This window comes from Mastomys coucha, unplaced genomic scaffold (genome assembly GCF_008632895.1).
Source record: "Mastomys coucha isolate ucsf_1 unplaced genomic scaffold, UCSF_Mcou_1 pScaffold9, whole genome shotgun sequence".
In the NCBI taxonomy this organism is placed as follows: domain Eukaryota; kingdom Metazoa; phylum Chordata; class Mammalia; order Rodentia; family Muridae; genus Mastomys; species Mastomys coucha.
The window spans coordinates 102,700,823-102,714,663 of NW_022196915.1; the positions used below are offsets into that span (position 1 = coordinate 102,700,823).

The window sequence follows — 13,841 nt, forward strand, 5'->3', positions numbered from 1 at the left end:
GACACTCTGTACTCCACACTTCCCTCCCAGCTCGATAGCACCGACCCGAACACCTCTGTACTCCACACCGTACTTCCCTCCCAGCCTCTTGTCCACAGCTGTGATCCTGCACGTCTCTCTTGCAGGACAACACCTAGGCTGCTCTCCGAATGGCCTCTGCCCTCCCAGCAGTTCCTTGCTGCTGCTGTACCGAGACGGCCTTCCACCTGATCTCAGTCACAACATGCCACTTCCTCAGTGTTTAACTCAAAAGCCACTTCACTCAAGAGACCTCCCTTAGTCACAGGAATGGCTTCTAAGCATTTAAATCAAGTGGCATGCACCGTTGTAGCAGTCTGGAGGAAACATTCCTTGTGAGTCTGTCTTTGTCTCCTCTGGGTTTTAACACTATGCTCACCCAACTCACCTAGTATCTCATTAAGATTCCTAAAGTCCAAGGCAAGAAGTTTCTCAACGGTTTCTCTTTGGCACCTGTGGTGGCAGAATTGCTCTCACTGGTGGTGTGCTTAACGCTAAACATGAAGCCCTGCTGCTCTTCAAGGGAAAAAAAATGCATATGCTGAAAAATTCTCTTTTTTTTTAAAGGATGTGTTCTTTCTAATTCCACACACCTGGTGGCTGAGTCTCTCAGCATCTCCCTCCTCACTAGCCCACATCCAAACCAGAGACAACTCCTCTTACAGGGTATTTCAGCCTTGGCCACATATTATAATCAACCACCTGGGACTTCTAAAAATTCCACACGCTCAGGTTGTGTTCCAGATGGAGCGATTTCTCCATGGGTATTGGTCCAGACTTGGTATTCTTAAAAGTCCTCTATGGTTCTAGGATGATCCCAGGCAGGTGTAAGAAGCTCGGTGCTGGGAAACATCTCTGTGCCTGGCTACTTGTCAGAATGAGACAAGTAGACTGGCTGTGGTCATGGCACCTGGAATCTCAGCACTGGGGAAACAGAAGCAGGAGGATTGCTGGGAGTTCAAAGCCAACCTGATACACACAGAAAGTTACAGACCATTGCAAGGGATATACTGCAAGACCCTGTATTCCACAGAGAAAACCAAGGGAAGGCGTAGCCACAGCACATGGAACAATTTGAACAGAGCTCACTCATCGAAGCATATGCATTCGCATTGGCAGCCCGCCCACCGCCAGAGAATTTGGTTTGAATTGTATCACTTTCTCCAAAAGACATGGTTAAGGCACATATATAAAAGTATGTATATACAAGACACATATGTGTATATAAAATATATATGTGACACATGTGGTATAGGGACATAATACATATGATATTATAGATATGTGGATATATGCACATAAATATAAATGCTTATGAGCTACCTGGAAAAAGTGATCTGTTCATCTCCCTGTTCTATACAAAATCCCTCTTGTGGAAGTGCCTGGAAGGAAGAACTGGTACACAGAGGCAATGAGGCATACCCTAGGACACTCTGGTAAGCTAGAAACACACAAGAAAGCTGATATCTCAGCTGGAGGTAAAGGAGAGGATACAGAAGAGGAGTCAGCTGTGGGCGAGAGATTTACAGACAAATGTCACCCTCTCAGGCACAGGGCTGGCCCTGCATGAGTCTCTGACATTAGTAGATTAGGGATGTGTGCACCTCCACAATGCTAATGTTGGAGAAACGGAGCCAAGAGGCTCACAGGGCAGCCAGATTAACCCAACTGGCTAGTTATCTCCTGGCCCAACCAAGAGATCCTGTCTCAAAATAGACTGCAAGAATGATTAATGAAAATACCCAACATTGACCTCTGCCTTACACACACACACACACACACACACAAACACACACGCACACACGCATGCACACACACACCACAGAATCTGGATAGGGAAAGGAAACTTCTGTTAATCCACGGAATAAGCAGATTGTCCAGACCAGGAGCATGTGAGTTTGCATTTGTCTCAGTACCTTCTGCACTTCCTTCACGTACCCTGAATATGTTTGCACAGCACAAGGACTTCTCACAGACAAGATTAGCAGCATCTACTCCAACCAAAAACACAAAGGAGAGAAGCGAAGTGAGGGAGCCCCATAAAGATAAAGTCATGATAAAAAGTCTACGGATGGCATCTTTTCTCCAAGCTTCCACGAAACACCGCCTAGGGACTCAGAGCTGTGGCGATCCCTCCACATTCTCCTGCTTAATGAGAATTTCTGAGAGCCAGATATGCCCAGAGTGAATTCTCAGGAGGCAGTGCTTTATACAGCTGTCCCACGTCACACTGGTTCTGAGACAAACCAGCTCCCAAAGTCCCAGTGACTTCTGTGGGAACAAGAAGCTGCAAGAAAAAGACAGGAGGCTCCAGAGAGTTAAGATGGTACATCTGGGCCTGCGATTGAGCCTCAGATTCACTCAACCACAATCTCCCTGGGGTGGGAGTGGGGGGGGCACCTCCTTACCCCCAAAGCCAAGAGAAATAGCAATCTGCCCTTGCCTGAATAGAGAGATCAGTTCAATCGCCAAAGCTCCCAAAGAATGTGAATCTGTGGCTAAGTCATGGGTCTGAGCCGCCCTCCATGACCTTATCCCACCACACTAACTCCTTCCGTCTCAGATTTAAATAAAAATAACCAGACGAGAAACAGTGAAGGGCCGTTACTAAGGGAATCGGATCCTCGTAGCGTATCTTCATGAATTTCTCTGATGGGGTTGAGTCAGCACTGGATGTCTCAGAAACATTCCAGACGATTTCAGAGAGCCAAGGGCAGAAGGGTAATTAAACCACACGGTCAGGAAGCCTTGGAAACAGAGAACAAAGGGCGAGGGAAGGAGAAGAAACACAGACAGAAAAACAAAACCCAGAAGTGGGAAAACAGGGTTCAGTGAGGGCAGGCTGGGGCTTCCTGGGGTGCTGTGTGTAGGACTTCCACGCTCCACCACGTTACACAGCAGTGGCCTTTGCCCTGTGTGCAGAGCGGCAAGGCAGAGGAAAGGCGCGAGGGTTGTCTGTAGGCAGCTGGTCTTGCGATGGCTCCAGCCTTCAGGAAATAGGCTGAGGAAATAGATGAAGACGGTGTCTGGTAATGCCTGCAGGAAGGCAATGGTCTGGTCTACAGCTACCTGGTTCACTCCCTGCACTCCTCAAGCTGAGACATTCAAGTACTCAGCAGTAGGACCGTGATGTATATGGTAGCATGAAACTAGGAAGCAAGCACGAAACCGCATACGCGCAGATGGGGCTGGTGGCTTCTCCGTGCCCCTAAAGAGCCATTCTCCCTTGTCACCAGCCTGCTCCACCCTGGAGGCCTGGTGATTCAAAGTGTATCCAAGGCTTCTAAGGGCTCCAATTAGTCTTGGCCTGAGGAAGCATCGCAGACACTGAGAGAGGAGAGTGAAGTCTCCCACGTTTATGGACCCACTTCGTCCTATAAGATTGCAGCACATTGGCAGAGCTCATCCGGAAGCCAGTTTCCCTCCTAAGGCGATCCAGTGCTCTTCCCCTCCCCCCCCCTCCAGGGGTTTTCAGCACCTAGAGGTATCTGCTCAGAACCCCCATGGCCCTAGGCTGAGAGCGATGCAAGTTAGTCATTCTTGGAGTCTTCTATTGACGCACAGCTCATAAGGATCATTGTGATCTCTATTGCACACTGAATGATGATACTCTTTGTGGTGTGCCAGTCAGGACAGATGACTTCCTCTCTTGGTGCTCTGGAAGCAGAGGCAGGTACAGGTCACCAAGACAAGACAGGAGAGAGATGCAAGTTTGGCAGTAAGAGTCACACACGCACACACACACACACACACACACACACACACACGTGTACACACACACACACACACACACACACACACACACACCATCACTAAGCATGACATTCCTGAGCTGAAGCACTCTGTAATGATGCTCTGCTGTGGACCAGGAGCCAGCACAGCTATCCGGACAACCTCGCACTCCGCCAAGAGACCCACTTCAACATCTTTATTCAAACCTTGTTTTTTCTTAACTTTAATGTTTGACAAATCGTGAGTGTTTGTAACGTGAGATTGCTTTATCCTCCCTCATCCTCGGACCCTGAAGAAAATAAGATGCTTCTCCTCAATTGGGGATTTGGGAGAGAAAAATAAAATAAAACAACCCGGATCTGGGTCAGCAAAAAGTCTGCTTGCTGAGTGTAATGAGGCCTCTCTGCTAATTAACACGTTCCTGTGGAAAAGGCAAGTGCGAGAACATATATATATCCCTCTCTCGATGGCGCCATCGCAAATTGAGGAAAGCATCACTTATCCCCTCGACCTGGAGCAGTGAGCACACATACTGAAAAGTAAAATCCCAGAAATCGTCAATGCTGAACATTCAACCAGTCACCTGACAGCACTAGTTAAACTTCTTGGGCTGTTAACTAGCACAGACATTAGCATCTATGTATTCTACCGACCCTGGGTCAAAAAATATTTTAAAAAACAGAAAAACATAGTGTTGTGAACATATGAGGACCTCTTTATCACTATTCACTAAATCAGTGTAACAACTGTTTACATAGCGTTCAGGTTGGACTGAGCAATCCGAGCTTAGAACTGTGAGCGGGACTGGGCGTGGCTCAGCAGCAGACTAAACAATAGGCACCCTGCCTGAAATTCCAGCATGGGGGCGGGGTAGAAGCAAAAGCGTCACAAATTCGAGACCATCCTCCACTACATGGAGATTGGTTGAGGCCATCCTTCACTACATGGTGATTGGTCGATGCCACCCTCCACGGTATAGTGATTGGTTGAGGTTATCCTCAACTATGTAGTGATTGGTTGAGGCTATCCTTCACTACAAGGTGATTGGTCACGGCCATTCTTCACTATATAGTGATGGAAGGACTTACCGTTGTTCAATCCTTCTTTATCTTTTGCAACCAGAAGAGCACATGGAACGGTAGAACATACGGATGGATGAAAAATCTCAGCCCAGCCTACACCCCAGCTTCCCTCAGCCTGCAGAATCTTTGCCTGGAAGGGTGAAGAGGATGTGGAAAGGGAGGATGAGGAAGGACATCTCTCTCAGCTTAGTAAAATACTTCTCGGTAGCATGGGCAAAGGTTTGAGCAAGCGGGGAGTCTTAAGAGGGAAGCAGGTCTAAGAAGCTGCATCTAACTGAAGTTGAACGCGTACAATAGAGCTGCCAGCTAGCTTGTGATAGGTGTAACCAGTGCCATGCATGTCTACCTGCTGGTCATCAGCAGCCAGACCACTGCTCAGCTGGGTGACGCCCCCAGAAACATTCCATTCCCTTTGTCCTCAGCTGGGCGGTTCTGTCACCTTTGATGGCTATTCAAAAAGAAAAAGAGAAAGGTCTTGCTGCTGCTTACCACGGTGATCCAGTCTTCTGAGATCTCCCTGCTCACTGAACGTTTTCCAGTCCTGTGGGATCTGCTGCGATCCACCCACTTCTCCAGCAGGTGGCTCGGACTTCTGGATCCTAGGCACTTCCCTTTCAATGACTGCAAAATACTTTCCAAGACCAAGAGGACTCTATCCATGGGAGACATTGAATATGAAGTTCACCTTCTTAAGACCTTGTCCCATCCACTCACCATATCACACTTTCCTAGCATATTCTTGAAGATTTAACTAAAATGGCCCTTCCAAGATGGACTCCACTCCATTCTCCCAACACAAAGCACTTCATTTATCAAGACCCATCGCACGTAGAACCCTACAAGAACCTCTCGGCAAACCCTTAGCGGTACTAGGGACACTCCTCTGTACCTCTCAGACACTTGCTGCTTCTCATCTACGAGGAGCTACTTAATGACCCATAAGACACAATGCAAACACATATATCTATACTCCTGTAATTAAAGGTACCATTAAGCTCTTGGGCAACTGAATGTGCCCAGAAATCAAGGATACCACTCTCCCTCTGGCTCCTTCTCTGGAAATTGATTGGTTTGCTTGTTAAGTAGCTGAAACTCTTAGCTATTACCAACTACATCTTTTTGCTGACCCGAGTTTAACCCGCTAAGCTCTGCCTACCTTATTGTGAAAAGTATCCTTATCTTTTCCTGTTTTCTCTCATTTTAACTGGCTTCAAGCAGAAATCATTTGTTTTGATTGGAAACACACACACACAGGCATGCATGCATGCACACACCACCACCACCAACAATAATAGCAACACTATGACCCCTCCACATGAACTCCTTTTTCTCTCCAGTTCTTATCAACCTTATCTTTGCACTGTGCTGCACGTTTGATGTACACACCTCCCCACAGGGAAAGGGCCCTCGAAGGGAGGCACACTGTGCTTCTCATCTTCCTAGCTCCTATGCCTGATGAAGTACCCCACATGGAAATCACACTTAATGGGTGATAATTAATAGAATGCATGAGCACAGCCGTACAGCACTCCTGTTGCCCTTAAAGGGGATAGATCGTGCACAAAGTTATGGCAATATAAGAACACCAAAAAAAAAGTTAAATGAAGAAAATAAAGACTAAATACTCAGTGCCTCTCTCATCACAAGAACTCATCTTGAGGTCATCAAAGAAATGAAAAGGAGGGCGCAAGAAGTTATGTCATATTTGAAATTTTAAAAACTCTTCCGAAGAAGACAGACCTGAGGCTGCCGCGTTGCCCTGCGGAATCGCCTTGCCTCCTGCTCCATCCGCACGTCTCTATCCTCCACTTTCCTGGGCATTAGAGTTCATGTGGGTGTTGAGGGTGCTTACTGGAAATGAAGATGCCTAGTTGGTCAGTGGACCCCAGGATCACCTACATCCTAGCCATTTGATTGGAAAAGGCTTCTTAGCTTGTGAGATCACTATATAGTTTCTGTATCTTCTCTACCCAGATCTTCTTCTTAATGGATTTTAAGGCTGTTCTTGACAGACTGTCACACAGTCAGACTACAAACACTGACACACTGCTCCAAGGAAAGCAAAAGCAAGTTGGGGGCATCAGTTCAACTCTTAAAGCTTAGACTTTCTCCTTGGCCACACATATAATAGACGGAGGGGACTCGGTTGTACCTCCCCACTAAGAACCTCCCATAAGTGGTACCCACTTGTGTTTATCCTCAGGAAACTCCTGAGAGCCCCTCCATCACCTTGTACAGAAAAGGCGCTGTGTCAAACATGGGCTGAGCCTTTCCTTGTTAGACATGCCTTCCTACATACCCCAGGTGAGCCACAGATGCTCAGTCCTCCAGGACTACGATCACAGGCTCTTGCCAAACATGTCCTGGCCATTTGATCCAAAAAAAAAAAAAAAAAGGTGTTAGTTTGTTTTTCAAAATGAAAGACCACTTTGGAATTTTCATGGCTTTTTAATGCATGAAAAAATCAGAAACCAAGCCTTCCCAAGCCTTTCCATAACAAATGGATAGTTCTTCCTAAGCTACAAATGCAGGTAGTTCTGTCTCGATGGCTATGATTTAGATTAAAGAGAATGACAGCTTGCCACATAGAAAATAATTTGGAAAAAAGATAAGAAAACAAAAGCTATCTCCCAAAGCTGGTTTTCCTTTTCTTCCAAGAGACAGTCATCAAATTGGGGAGTCTCGCAGGCTCCCATGGTTAGAGCCTGTCCCTGCCCACAAGGTCTGCACTCCACTCTTAGGAAGCTCAATAGTCCTGTCCTGTGCTCCCCTGACTATCAGGAGTAACTCATGACTCTGCCGAAAGGACCAGATAAACAACTCAAGTTTGAGGCTAAGAAGAGGCAACCATGACTCTACTTATTTACATTCTGTGCCCCTTGTGCCGAGATTTCGTAGTGGAGTGGGGATGGTTATTCTCAAAGCGCCACTGCTTAGGACGGAATCTACTAGCAGCAAGCCCCTGGTGCTTTATCTCTAGGTTTCCAGTGTGCTTGCGATACTGTTTTTACACTTATCTGCAATGAAAAGGTGATTTCTCCCAGTGCTTAGGATTTGGCCGCATCAGATTTACGGCCTGGCTCCTCGACCTTATTCCCAAGTACAGCATAGTAGGGAAATGCAGAGCTCCATCGGTCCCTGAGGATTCCTGTGGCAAGGTGGTGAAACTTTTGTTTTCTTTACTACTTTCCATTTCATAAGAGAAATCGTCTCCAGGAGAGGAGTCTAATGCGATTCTGTTAGATACAGTCCATTAAATATGTGGAGCTGGATTTCCAACTTCTCTCTGCAACCCAGAGGGAGGGCTTTTGCCTTTTGTCATGGAAGCCCCGGGGAGGAGTTGGCCTGTGCTGTTTTATGAATTAAAAATCCAGAAGGGGAACATATTTTCCATCTTAAAGCAAGGAGGGGCTTTTAGAACTTCCATCTTGAGATACTACAGAAATGGCCCGGCAGGCATTTACAATGCTCTAAGCGCAGAATGAGAAAACAGAATTATTATTGTTGCTGATGTTTAAGAGATAATAAATAAGAGTTAAAAAAAAAAATAAAGAAAAAAGAAGAAAAAAAAACCCTTTAGCAAAGCATGATGGTCGCAATGATTGAAAGGTGGTGCCAAGACTCTCAAGAGTTCAAGGCACTCTCAGCTATATTGTGAGTTCAAGGCCAGCCCTGGCTACAGGAAACAACCTCAAATTAGCAAATAAATCAAAATTAAAAATTATAGAAAGTGGAAGGAACACAAGAGATAAGATGGCAGATAGATAGATAGATAGATAGATAGATAGATAGATAGATAGATAGATAGATAGATAGGAGCCACTAGGCAAATAGCTCTTGTTCCTTCTGGCTTTGGCTCTCCAGGGGAGAATGGGCTACTAGCCTTCAAGCCATGTGGTCTTTTCTTTGTATGGAACCTTGTAACAAAGAATATGGTAAGAGATGATGAGTAACTCTATCCACGTGGTATTATAAAAAGTCCCAAAACCAACTAGTTTGGATAACTACTAGACTAAGTGTGGGGGGGGGGAGGGGGTACAGAGAATAATCTTGGATTAATCACTTGAGGGGAGGGTGTGCAAAGGTTTCCAGACACTGGCTCCCCCTCACCTCACCTGCAGTGTATTTTCCATCCTTTTTAAGATCCCAGGGCTCTGAAATGCACCAGCACGCTGTAGCCCCCTGCTCTGCTGCTGGAGTCCACGAGAAACGCAGACTGTGGACCTCCATAGTAGCCAAGGCCGGGTGACAACACTCCTCATGGTTCCTCTGGAGCCATGATGAGTGACAGTGAGATTTGCGTGAAGAGCTCAACAACGTGCCTGCCACACAACAAGTGCATGCTGACATGACACTAAATCACTGTCACCGTAGATCTGTGCACATCGCAAGTCATGTGATATCCCTGCCAGGATCTGATAGGTGTGCCGACCATCAATGCTGATATCAGCATGATTAGCAGCATCCACATCAGATCCTGCTTTCGAACCTCAGAGAGACCCAGCAAGATCATAATGTGCTGAAGGTGAACTCGGCCAGCCTCTGAACAGGGAGGGACACAGGCTCCACCTTGAGAGCTTTCAGGTCTGGTGTGTGTGTGTGTGTGTGTATGTGTGTGTGTGTGTGTGTGTGTATGTGTGTGTGTGTGTGTGTGTGTGTGTATTTGATGGTATGGATATTTGATGGGGAATATACTGCAAAGGCTAAGACATGCATGTGGAGATCAGACGACAACTCTGTTGAGTCAATTCTTGCTGTCCGACTTTATGTGGCTCCAGGGATCAAACCCAGCATTGCTACGTCATCTGGCACCAAGTACTAGTATCTGCTGGGCCATCTTGCCAGCTCCAGCATGTTGAATAGCAAACACATACATTAACTGTTACATTTGGTCCTGCAAATCATACCATAGGCCCCGAGAACAACTAGGCTTTATAAATACCAGTCATAGCTTCTCCTACCCAGGATATTTGCAGGAAGTGTTTGTTGAATTCAACTGGCACTGGCAACACATGAAACTCACTTATCTGAGGCTGGATTGAGAAGTCAGACAGGAGCTTGTAGCATTATCTAGTGGGCCGGTCAACAAGAAAGATCAGCGACGGCCATATGCATTCCAAGTAAATTCTGTAAATGTGGAATGGACATAGCATGTGTGGGATGTATGTTCATAATTCCACAGGAAAAGACTAGTTAAATATTTAAGAATTATTTTTGAAGCAGGTTTAAAGCTAGGGTGTTAAAATGTTAGCCAAATCACTTGGGAAAGGCAGTTCCTGATGTTTTTAATAGTGTCACAGTTAGCAACTGATTTTAAATACTTTCTTGATCAATCTAAAAAGCCATTTCAAGGGAAAGGAAATAAATTATAGTGCCATTAACAATCACGCACTGTAGAAGCACCCATTATACAAGAACCTTCGAGCTTTCTTTTGCCACTCTGGCTCTAAGCCTCTTTCACAGAAATAATCAAATACCACCCTTGATTTCATTTGGAATATTAATGAAATTGAAATAAGCTGCAAATTTCCCTTTGACTCATTAAGTTAGAAAGTCAAAGTGCTAAAAATATACACTTGGGCTTCAAAATAGAGCAAAATGGATAACTGTAAAAAAGAAAAAAAATCGTTTTTCTTTTCTCTGCAAGAATATAGCTTAAAGTAAAAAGACCTGTTGGGAGAAGTGTGAGCTGGCTGCAATGCTGGATTCGGCTCTCTATATAAACATATGTCTATATTCGTCACGTAGCTCTCCTCCTCAAAAATATCTTAGAACTTGTATGGTCAGAGCAAGTATCAATAACATAAAATTTCACAGCCCCCTTTTAGAACTGTGGCCTTAACATTTTGTAGGGAAATAAAGCTTTGGTTAACCTTGGCTCTGGCAGACCTCATTAAAATAACAGCCTGTCAGTTTCAAGTTTAAAATAACAGGGTTGTCAGTTTAATACGCAGCGGAACAATCTACAGTTTTATTCCCTGGGACAAGGTTGGGGGGGCGGTTGTGGGGGGGGGGAGGAGGGTAAAGGTTGAACAACACTGCCATCTGGTGGTCACACCAAGTGTGGGGTTTGTTGTTTTATTATTATTTTTTAACAGCCTGCAAGAGAAGTTCTGTTGGCTTGAGGGCAACTGTGAGCTGTCAAGCTGTTTTGCACAACTCTTAATGTCAAGTTTTTTTTACTTTAAATTTGTGCATACACTTGGTCCAAAATGTTCTTATAATACCCAACTACAGTGACCTGATAACAAACTGCTCCTCCATGGAACTGTAAGGCAAGAAGAAGATTGAACGAAGAATTTTGAACAGATTTCCCATACAAGAACTCTCAGGGGCTGGAGAGATGGCTTAGCAGTTATGAACCTTTGCTGCTTACACACACACACACACACATACACACATACACACACATACACACACATACACACACATACACACACACATACACACACATACACACACACACACATACACACCCATATACACACACATACACACACACATACACACACATACACACACATACACACACACATACACACACATACACACACACATACACACACACATACACACACATACACACACACATACACATACACACACACATACACACACACATACACACACACATACACACACATACACACACATACACAGAGAGAGAGACAGAGACAGAGACAGAGAGACAGAAAGACAGACAAATACAGAGACAGAGTATTAAAAATAAAATACATTTCAAAAACTTTAATTTAAAGAAATCTTTCATATGTTGGGTGGCTTGTCACGTGAACATCTTGCTGGGAGTTCATCAGACTATGATTCATGTTCTTCACTAGATGATGGTTATACTTCAATAAGAAACAAATAAATGTAAGCCAAAAAAAAAAAAATTCTGTCTGTAGGCAAAACAGTGACAGATGTCACAAGTCTGAATCCAACATGTTCCCATTTATGCAAATGGAAGCCATCCTGGAAGTAGGCTGGATCTCACCCAGCGTAGACTGCACACCAGTTCTAATTCTGTGATTTGCTAACGAGCTCTGGATAGCTGATTGGAGGGGGGTGGGGGAGTGCTGTGGCCATCCAATATGGCAGCCACCAGCCTCTTGTGGAGATGTCTTAGACTAATTGAGATTGACTGTAAGTTTATAGTGTAAGCCATATTGCAAAGACTTAGTACTAAAAAGAGCATAGCATGTCCCATTGCTCTATGATAAAGCCATGACACCCTCAGGTCTGTTGGATTAAATCAAGTGTAATATCTATCATCTATCTTTTTTCAGACAGGGTGTCACTGTGTAGCCGGTGCTATGAGAGCAGGCTAGCCTCAAACTCCCCGGGAGCCCACTGCCTCTGCTTTCCAGGTGCCAGGGTTAAAAGCACACACCAACGTGCCTGTCTCCAGGCAGATTCCTAAAATTAGTTTCAGTTTACTTTGTTGTTTTATCAGCTGGAAATTTATAAATCACATACATATGTGACATCTGTACTTGGCTTTATACTTCTAATGAGCATCAGTATATTGAATACCTGAACACTCCTTGTTTTTTATCCAGCTTTCAGGGTTGTTTTTCTCACGCTGGAGCTGTATGTAGGTGGATGGCTTACATCTCTGTACCTGGTAGAAGACAAAATGTTCCCATGGCCTCTATGTTTAGCACCTTTGCCTGCTTATAACATAAAGGTGAAAGTCAAGTGCTCTTATGTCTCTTGGATCTAATCATAGAGGCATAGACAGCGCACCCTGGTTGGTGCCCCATGGGGTAAATTGCATCTTTAAGATACCAGATGGCTCCCAAGAACAGGTAATTTACCTCACAGGGGTAAAAGCTTGATTTCCAAGAAAGAGTACAGTTGAGTCACCCTACACCATCTGTCCCTGTGGTGATGTGTCTCCTCATTAAGAACTTCCAGTCCCAAGTACCCTAATGATATAGTCACTTGGCTAAACTATTAAATCCCCAAGCAAGGTGTGTTTCCAGAAGTGGGGAGCTCTCTTCCATTTGGAAGTCAATTCTGAGTGAGATTAGGCAACCTTGCCAAAGTCACAGAGAAGCATGCACACCTCCATTGGTTGGTTCTCTTCACATCTCTGAACGCTCTCAGCTCAAGGGTCCCATCACAGACAAATCTTTTCAGATCTTCTGCCAGCAGATGCCTGCTGGTCCCTGAAGATCCAGTTCAACTGCCGCCTCCTCCCACTTCCTCCTTTATAATACATGTCAGGTCCTCTCCTCACAGGGTCCGTGCCTTAAACACAGAGGCCACCTGTTCATATATGTGCTCGGTGGTGCCATCAGTGGGTTGAAGGCAGGTCTATGACTTGTCTGTTACTGCGTGCTCAGGAACTTAAAACACGTGAGGTATTGTGTATTCTACACAGGAGCTTGTGCATGTGCATGTGTGTGTGCATGTGCATACCTGGAGCTGAAGTGATCACTCGTAGACCCCACAAGAAAGATGCTCCTTCCAATGGCAGTCCAAATGCAGCTATCAGCCTCGGGCTCCCAAGTGTTAGGATCACAGGTTTTTGCCACTATGCATACCTTCAGTTTCATCTGAGGATTCAGAATTTATACACTTTCTGGCCTACTCAGTTTCTTCCCTCCCCCCTCCCTCTCTTCCTTCCTCCCTCCCTTCCTTCCTCCATTCTCTATTGAGGACATAAATCAGCCATTGCACTGGCAGAGGAGACATACACCTCCTGGACAGTGATGCATGTACCAGCGGCCCTGCCACGATGGTCCTTCGAGACTAGGAGAGGAAACCTCTGACATCACGGATGGCAAAGACCAGAGGAAGCCTGTGAACACATTCTCCACAGAAACCCTGCATGGCGCTGGTGTCGAGAGGCATCTAAAAGACAGATGAAATGAGAGGCAGGCATGGAGAGAGAGCCATCCCTGAATTCATTCCCCTCTCTTTGCCTTTGCAGAGCCTCATACTTGAGTTAAAGCTTACCCACCAGGAGTGCTTTGACTCCCACGCCTGGATGTGTGTGTGTGT

At 45.3% G+C, this 13,841-nt stretch overlaps 1 protein-coding gene and 1 long non-coding RNA gene across 2 annotated transcripts in view; one reads left to right on the forward strand and one right to left on the reverse strand.

Annotated features, from left to right (window-relative positions):
* Positions 1-13,841, forward strand: part of Gpc6 (glypican 6) — a 1,049,521-nt gene that overhangs the window by 995,835 nt on the left and 39,845 nt on the right. The gene's annotated exons all lie outside the window — the stretch shown is intronic.
* Positions 11,565-13,841, reverse strand: part of LOC116085399 — a 4,660-nt gene continuing 2,383 nt past the window's right edge. The window contains exons 2-5 of the long non-coding RNA XR_004116530.1: positions 13,535-13,691; positions 13,257-13,393; positions 12,366-12,453; positions 11,565-11,683 (exon numbers count right to left, since the gene is read on the reverse strand). This is a non-coding gene — a long non-coding RNA (uncharacterized LOC116085399). The remainder of the gene's footprint in view (positions 11,684-12,365; positions 12,454-13,256; positions 13,394-13,534; positions 13,692-13,841) is intronic.